The sequence below is a fragment of the Oratosquilla oratoria genome, chromosome 12, assembly GCF_046742065.1.
Source record: "Oratosquilla oratoria isolate Oo_2021 chromosome 12, ASM4674206v1, whole genome shotgun sequence".
NCBI lineage: Eukaryota > Metazoa > Arthropoda > Malacostraca > Stomatopoda > Squillidae > Oratosquilla > Oratosquilla oratoria.
In genome coordinates, this window is record NC_134788.1 from 3,229,599 (window position 1) to 3,237,666 (window position 8,068).

The window sequence follows — 8,068 nt, forward strand, 5'->3', positions numbered from 1 at the left end:
GGCAAAGCATCCAGTCCAGGTAAAGGGAAGGAATATGTTAGTGAAAGGAAAGTAAGTTAGAAAGAGGAAATGGAAAAGAAAGATAAAGACAGTGACATTGAAAGTGATAGGAAAATTATCGAAAGTCTTGAAAATGAAAGAGCTCCTGATAAAAGGAAAGTGAAAGATACTGATATAAGTGAGAGAAAGGAAACTGGAAATAAAGAAAAGAAAGATAAAGAAGCTGACATTGAAAGTGATATTAAAAGTATCGAAAGTCTCGAAAAGGAGAGAGAAGCTACTGGTCAAAGGAAAGTAAGGAACAATGGTAAAGACAATTAGAAAATTGAACTTGAGGGCACAGGTGAAAAGAAAGTTAATGGTAAAAGTACTGCAGAAAACAATGAAGTGATAAAGAGTGGAAACCATGGAAAAGAGAGTAAATGGTTTGAAAAGGGTCAAAAGGAAGGAAAGGAAACGAAAAGAGTGAATGAGCAAACTAAAAGTGAAATGGATACTAGAAATGATAATTAGAAAGTGAAAATTATCAACAAGGCTATAATCGATGAAAAACTGGTTTGCGAGAGAACCAAATATAAAGAGAGTAAATGCAATATGAAAGAGGCAAATACGATGAAAAATGCAGTTGTGAATGAACAACAAGAAGAATGGACTGTAGTTGAAAAAAAGAAAAAGAAGAATAAGAAAGAGACGGTTAAAACTGTAGTCCAAGAAAGAAAAAGACCCATGGAAAGAGGTCATTTGGTGCAAATTGGCAGAACAGGACAAAATGCTCCCAAAAACCAAAGGAACTACAGAGACACAAGGCAGATAGGCAGTACCAAGCCTTCGAACGCCTCTAAAACTGAAGAACGAATGAAGGCACCGTGCCAAACCTCGATCATTCCTCCTAGGCACAGCAGGCTGCAATAGACGGCATATTCCCAAACCCAAGAAAGGCACTCTGAAAGCCCCAAACCCTCTAATGTCTCAAAGCCTCGAGAAGAAAAGAATGAGTTGCACAGAACTCCAGTGACTACTTGTCGAGTTATACCTACTCCAGCGAACTGGCACAAAAGGTAGGAGTAGACGCGCTCAACCCCATCCAATGACAGACCTGTTCATGTGGACAAATAGGCCACGGATATTGGGTTATTTATGTCACTTATGAATAAGCTGTCAGCGAAGAATTTCAAGAAGATATCCGAGCAAATATCGGCCTTCCTAGCTAAGCACCAGGGCGAGGTGGGAACGGCAGCCGGAATCATTGTTGACTTCGCAACACGACAGCAATTCTACTCGCAAACCTACGCACAGCTGTCGAGGGTATTGGCAGAAAGTCTGGGTAGAGAACAAAAAGAGGTCTTCAAAGCCAGTTTGTTGAGCTAGTGCCAAAGCTCGTTCGAAACACGGGCAGACAATGAAAGCTCCTTGGACAACCTTCCCCGCGAAGAAAGGGCTGAAGAAGAGCTTAAGAAGATTGCCTGCAGAAAGAGATATGTAGCTCTCTGTGTCTTCATCGGTAGCTTATGCCTCGAAAACCTCGTTCTAACGAGAAGAGTAGCCTACTGCTTACAGGTCCTCCTTACAAGAAAGGACGAAACCTCCCTGGAGGCAGTCTGTGCCCTCCTCCAGGGAGTGGGTAAGAAGATGGACGAAGTGGCCCGGACTTCACCCATCGCAACCCAACAAGTCCAGAAGATATATTCATCCATTAAAGAAATTATCGATCAGAGACTGACCTGCAGCCGACTGAGGTACCTCCTGACTGATATCCAGGAACTCAGGGATAGAAATTGGCAGCCAAAAAGGCCAAAGAATTAAATACCAATTATGGTATATAGGAGTGATCTTGGTCAATGACAGAAAGTGTATAGAAATTTTACAGAAAGTGTACAGAAAGTTGACAGAAAGTGCACAGAAAGTCTACAGAAAGTTGACAGAAAGTGCACAGAAAGTCTACAGAAAGTGTACAGAAAGTTGAAAAAAGGAATAATGGTCTAATACATCGTGCCTGTTCATAAAAAAAGCGAAAATCGTAAATTTTTCGTAAAACGTCTCTGCTATTAGTATGGTATTGGCATTAAGAACGGTATTGGTAATATGGTAATCTTATATCGTTCCACACAGGGATATTGATTTTTCCCTCAGCTGAATAAAATCACTTAGGGACAGTGTTCGTTGGAGGAAAATCCTTAAAGATAAGAATGTGCATCAGCTCTGTGGGTCCTAAGGAACCCCAGCTCTGAGCGCATGACGTCACGACTGTTGATTTTCCAATTTGCCATTTTTTTAATTTCCAATTTTCCGATTACATATTTTCTGAACAGTAATATTTAAAATTTTCATATTCATTATTTAAAAGTATAGGCAACTCCTGAATTAGCATCTATGAGGCATAATGGGTATATTAGAATATTACGTAGTGTTCCAAGCAACGACATGACGTCACAGTTTTCCGATTACATATTGTCTGACCATTGATATCTAAAATTTTCATATTCGCTATCTAAAAGTATATTCAACTCCTGAATTAGCGTCTATGAGGCATAATGAGTTTATTAAAATATTACGAACCGTATGAATCATATAATGCGTACTTGTCCAAACAACGACATGACGTCACAATCTTCTGCATTTCACTTCTTATAACTAATATAGTCACTGCCTTCGTCTACTGAATAGAGGTAAGAGCTCTAAATTATACTCAGTTTGATATAGAAACTTATTTTCCGTGATTTATACTATACGGTGATAGTGACATAGTATATCTATCATAAAGTTTATATATAAAAGCATTGCTACTCGCTCAAGTCCCATGGGACTTCCTGATTGATAATGATAATGAGTGGGAGTGGGATTGGAAGTTTATCCAGTTTACTTTCCTTCGAGAGAGCACGAGGACCGCACACAACTGGTAAGTCTTAAGCTAATAGTAACCTGCTTTGAAAAGAGGAGCCGTTTAAGATTTTATTTGACCCAACGGGTCACAGGTGGTCTAGTATATATATATATATATATATATATATATATATATATATATATATATATATATATATATATTGAAGTTCACAGCAGCTTCTGCGTTCACGGCTTTCTTCCTGAGAAGTTCTACATCTCTGATGATGGAACGGTGAGCAATGGGTAGCTCCCATAAAAGTTGTCCGAAAGACATAGAAAGTTCTTGTAGATGAAGAACACTTTATTAAAACAAGCTTTCGACCTACATAGGTCATCTTTAGGTTATGGATTCTGGATTCCGGATTCCAAGAAAAGACCACCTCGCTTGCGCGGGATCGGGTTTTGTGGGAGGGGAAGAATGTCTGTTAGAAAATGAAAAGATAGTAGTGTATAAAAGAGGGCTATTGCCACCGGGCGAATTGCGAGCGATTAGGGGCTAGATTGTTGTCATGGCTTAGGAGGACTGGACCAGGAGCTTGGAAGGAAGCGCCTGACGCCGGAGGTTAGGATTACTAACGGGTTAGGATCACCAACGAAAGTTTAGAAAATGGTAGGAGGCGTAGTAGTAGAGAAAGGTGGAAAAAACGGAAAAATCTTTAGTGGGAGGTAAACTGAAATGAGAAGATGCAGTAGTAGAAGAGAAAGTTAGAAAGGAAGCGAATTTTAGTCGAAGAAAAAGTAAGTGTATATGTTTGTGCGTGATTTGTGGCTCTGTTCGTGAGAGGTGTATGTGTGTATCTTACGAGAAGTGAGTTGATTTCACTTTCCGCGTGTAGAGGGCGAACCTGATAAGCCACAGGTGGGGCGAGCGTACCCTGATTATCCCCAGGTTTTGGGTTTGAAGTCCTTTTAGAGCTGATCAAGGGGCGGAGCGAGGGGGGGCAGACGGGCGGTGTACACCCGCCTGCCGACGTCAACGAGAGATCAGTGACCAGAACGGGAGCGGCAAGGAGATAACTCCCCGCCGCCACCGCTGGCGAGGGCGAACCTGATAAGCCACAGGTGGGGCGCGCGTTGTCTGTTTATCCCCAGACTGGGTTTGAAGTCCTTTTAGAGCTGATCAAGGGGCGGTGCGAGGGGGGGCAGACGGGCGGTGTACACCCGCCTGCCGACGTCAACGAAGAGATCAGTGACCAGAACGGGAGCGGCAAGGAGATAACTCCTCGCCGCCACCGCTGGCGAGCGCGAACCTGATGAGCCACAGGTGGGGCTAGGTTATGGTACAGGAACTAACTAAGGACAGGATAGATAAGATGGAGGAGAGGGGGGGGGTGAGGGTGTGTGTGTGTGTGTGTGAGTGTAAGAGGTAAGGGGGGGAAATGGAAGGAAGTCGTAGTTATGATAGATGTGGGGCAGACCCACTTGCGACTTTGATACTATTATTTTTAAGTTATTTGTGTTTTGAGAAGCAAATGCCTGTTGGTTGGAAGGCTTGGCTATCTTAAGATCGTGATGTTGTGTGTTCTTCTCCTTGAGTTGTTCTGATTGGTTGTTAGTGTTAGTTTTTTTTTTTTTTTTTTTCCATTAAAAAAGTATACTACTAGTATTCTTACCTATGTGTAGGATTGAATTTTTAGGGGTATCTTTTGTCATCCATGAAGTGGGGGGGGGCAGATCTTGAATTCAATATTCGTATGCTTTTTTTTTTTTTTTTTTTTTTTTCTATTCAATGAGTATGATTTATTATTCCCTTAAGGGGTGACGGCTAGTGATTTTTGTTTTTAAGTTACATATACGATTGGGGGGGGGTTATTGATTCTATTGCCATGCTCATTGATTTGGATGATATCACGTGCGATTTGTTCGCACGTGTTATCATCTTATTTTAAAACAATAACAATAACAATAATGGTTAGTAGGGTTAGTTGGAGTTAAAGGGTGATATGTATGTTATGTGTGTTTGTTATGTTTGCATTATGTATTTTGGTTCGGGGGGGGGGGCTGTTTATGATGGGAGACACTCTAGGCCACCAATTGTGATCGTGTCCGTGTTCTTGTTCTGTGTCTATGTTTTCGCTGGTTAGTACTAAGTCTGGGTTTGTGATTGTGAGTTTGTTCCATGTTCTGTAAGCTAGTCTGTAGAGTCTTGTGTTGAGTGGTTCGAGTTTGTGTTGTATGTGTAGTTCTTCTATTGTGTTAAGGTATGGGGGTATGGAGTGTGTGGCGAATCGTAGTGTTTTGTTTTGTACTGCTTGTAGTTTTTGGAGTTGACTTGGTCTTAATGTGATTGTTGTGATTGGTATATATTCAAGTTGTGGTCTTATGAGTACTTTGTATAATCTTAAAAGTAGTTTGGTGTCTAGGTTTCTGAATCGTTTTATTGTGTGTAATGTTTTTTCTGCTAGTAGTTTTCTGTTGTTCGTGTGTGTTTGTAGGCCTCTGTTTCCAAGTGTTAATCCTAGTATCTTTATGTTTCTTTGTTTGTGTATTTGCGTGTCTCCTATCCATATTTCTGCTGGTTTCTGTGTTGATATGTTGAGTAGTTGAAATTTTGTTGTGTTTGTCTGTATTTTCCATTTTTGTTCGTATGTGTTTATTGTTTCTATTGTTCTGCTTGTTTTGAGTGCTAACATGTTTTTTCCTTTTTTACTTGGGTATGTTATGATTTGTGTTAGGTCGTCTGCAAATTGTATGTGTGTGATTCCGTGTGTTGGTTTGGGGGTGTCGTGTGTGTATAGGTTAAATAGTGTTGGTGAAAGAATGCTTCCTTGGGGGACTCCACTGTGTATGTTAAAGGGTCTTCCTGTATAATGGTGTATTCGTATTTGTGCGTGTCTGTTATCTAGGTAATTACAAAGTATTCTTGTTAGTATGTCTGGGGGGTGTGTTTGGTGTATTTTGTGTTTGAGTCCTGTGTGCCATATTTTGTCAAATGCTTTTGTAATGTCTCGTGATACTATGTTACATCCGTGTTTGTGTCTTTGGCTTATGGCAATTGTTTCGTATATTGTGGCTATGGCTGTGTGTGTTCCTCGTCTTCTTGTAAATCCATGTTGGTTTTCGTTTATGAGATTGTTGTTGTATAAGTGTTTGAGTAGTCTTCGTTGTAAGAGTTTTTCTAGTATTTTTCCTGGGACTTCGAGTAGTGATATTGGTCTGTAGTTGTTTATGTCTGTTGGGTTTTTTCCGTGTTTGGGTATGAATGTTAGTGTGGCTGTTTTGAAGGTGTCGGGGAAGTATCCCATGCTGAATGTTTCATTGAATGTTTCTGTGAGTAGTTGTAGTGTTGAGTCTGGGATGTTAGTTAATGTTATTCTGTTTATTTGTGATTGTCCAGGTGCCTTGTTTTTGAAGTTTTTTTATTATGCTTTTGATGTTATCTAGTGTAAAGGGTTTTGTGAGTGTGTTGTCTGGGTCGAGTCGTCTCATGTCAGCTAAGTTGATAGGTGTAATGTCGTCTTGTATTTCTTGTATTTGTGTTGTTATTGTTCGTTCGTGTTCCATGTCAAATGTTGCGTTTTCTGCTGGTGTGATTCTGAATATGTTTCTCCAATGTTGTCTGAATATGTGTTCTTTGTGTTTGTCTTTGTATATTTTTTGGTTGTTGTGAATGATGTAAGGGGTGGTGGTAGTAGGTGTTCCTGTTAGTCTTTTGATTTGTGTCCAGAAGTATTGGTTGTTATTGTAGTGTAGGTTTATCTTTCGTATTTCGTTGTTCCAATGTTCGTTGTATAGTTGTTCGTTTTCTTCTAGTAATTGGTTTCTGATGTCGTGTAGTGCTCGTTTTGCTTGTGGTGTCCATATTCCGGTATTGTGGGCTTGTGTTTGTAGTTGTTGGTATTGCCATTGTAGTAGTTTTAGTGTATCTGATCGTCTTGGGTGTGGTAGAGTTTTTTGCGTTGTTTTGGGGATGTGTTTGTCCATGGCTTGTTTTATCATGGTGTACCATATGTTAAGTTTGTCGTCGATGTATTGTTTGTTGCGTGTTGTTCTCTGTCTTTGTTTGTCGTATTTTTTCCTCTCTGTGTTTAGTGTATTCTTGAATCCTGTCCAGTCTGCTTTGTGGAATATATATCTTTCTGGTGTGGTTATTATTATAGGTTTTGTTGCTAGTGTTAAGTATATTGGGATGTGGTCTGATGTAGTTATGTGTCCTGGTGTGATTCTGTAATTTAGATGATGGTGTCTGTTTGTTAGTATTATGTCTGGTGTTCCTTGTCCGTTTTGTGTGATGTAGGTGGGGAAGTCTGGTCCTAAGTGTGTTATGTGTCTTCTTTGTATTAGTTGTGCTATTTGTGTTCCAGTGATGTTTGCGTTGTTGTGTCCTAGTGTGGGGTGTTTAGCGTTCATGTCTCCTATTATGTATACTGGTAGTCTTTTTCTGGTTAGTCTTAGTATGTCGTTTATAGGGAAGAGGGGGCGTCTGGGGGGTAAGTACAACGTTGCTATTATTATTGGTCCTTGGTTTGTGTCAATTTGAAGCGCTAGTATTTCGTCTTGGAAGTCGTCTAGTATTTTGTGTTTAATGTTCTGTTTAATTGCTACTGCTATACCTGCATGTGTTTGATTGTAGTCGTTTCGTCGGTGTACTGTGTAGTTGTGTATTTTTAGTCTGTCTGGTGTGCCTATCGAGTTTAATAGTATGATGTCTGGTGTTATTATGTTGTATATGTTACAGAGTTCGTTTCTTCTGTTGAATGTCCACTGTATTATGTTGTGTTGGATGATGTGTATTTGTTCCATGGTGTTGGGTAGAAGTGTGTTGTTGTGGTTGTTTATTCGGCGTTGTGTGTCCAGTGGTGTTCGTGTTCTGTGTTCTTGTCGTGGAGGTCAAAGTGTCCTTGTTTGAGTTTGTTAAATTTGGTTTGGTTTAGTCTTACTATGTTGTAATGTGTTAGGTTTATTTGGTCTGTGGCTATTTGTGCAATGCTGTCTTTTTCTTTGTGTGGTGCTGTGTATATTATTTTGATTTTTTGTTTGGTGATGAGTGTCTTTAAGGTGTCGTGTGTGGGTTCTGTTGGTATCTGTTCTGTTTCTGATGTGACGAGTTGAAGTCCCAGGCTGTTTCTTGGATTTGGTGTTCGTTTCTGTGGGGGGTTAGTGCTTTCAGTGTTGGATGCGGGTCTTTTTAGTGTCTGTTCTGTTGTTTCCATGGGTTCTGTGGTTTCTGTGGTCTGTGTGTTGGTGG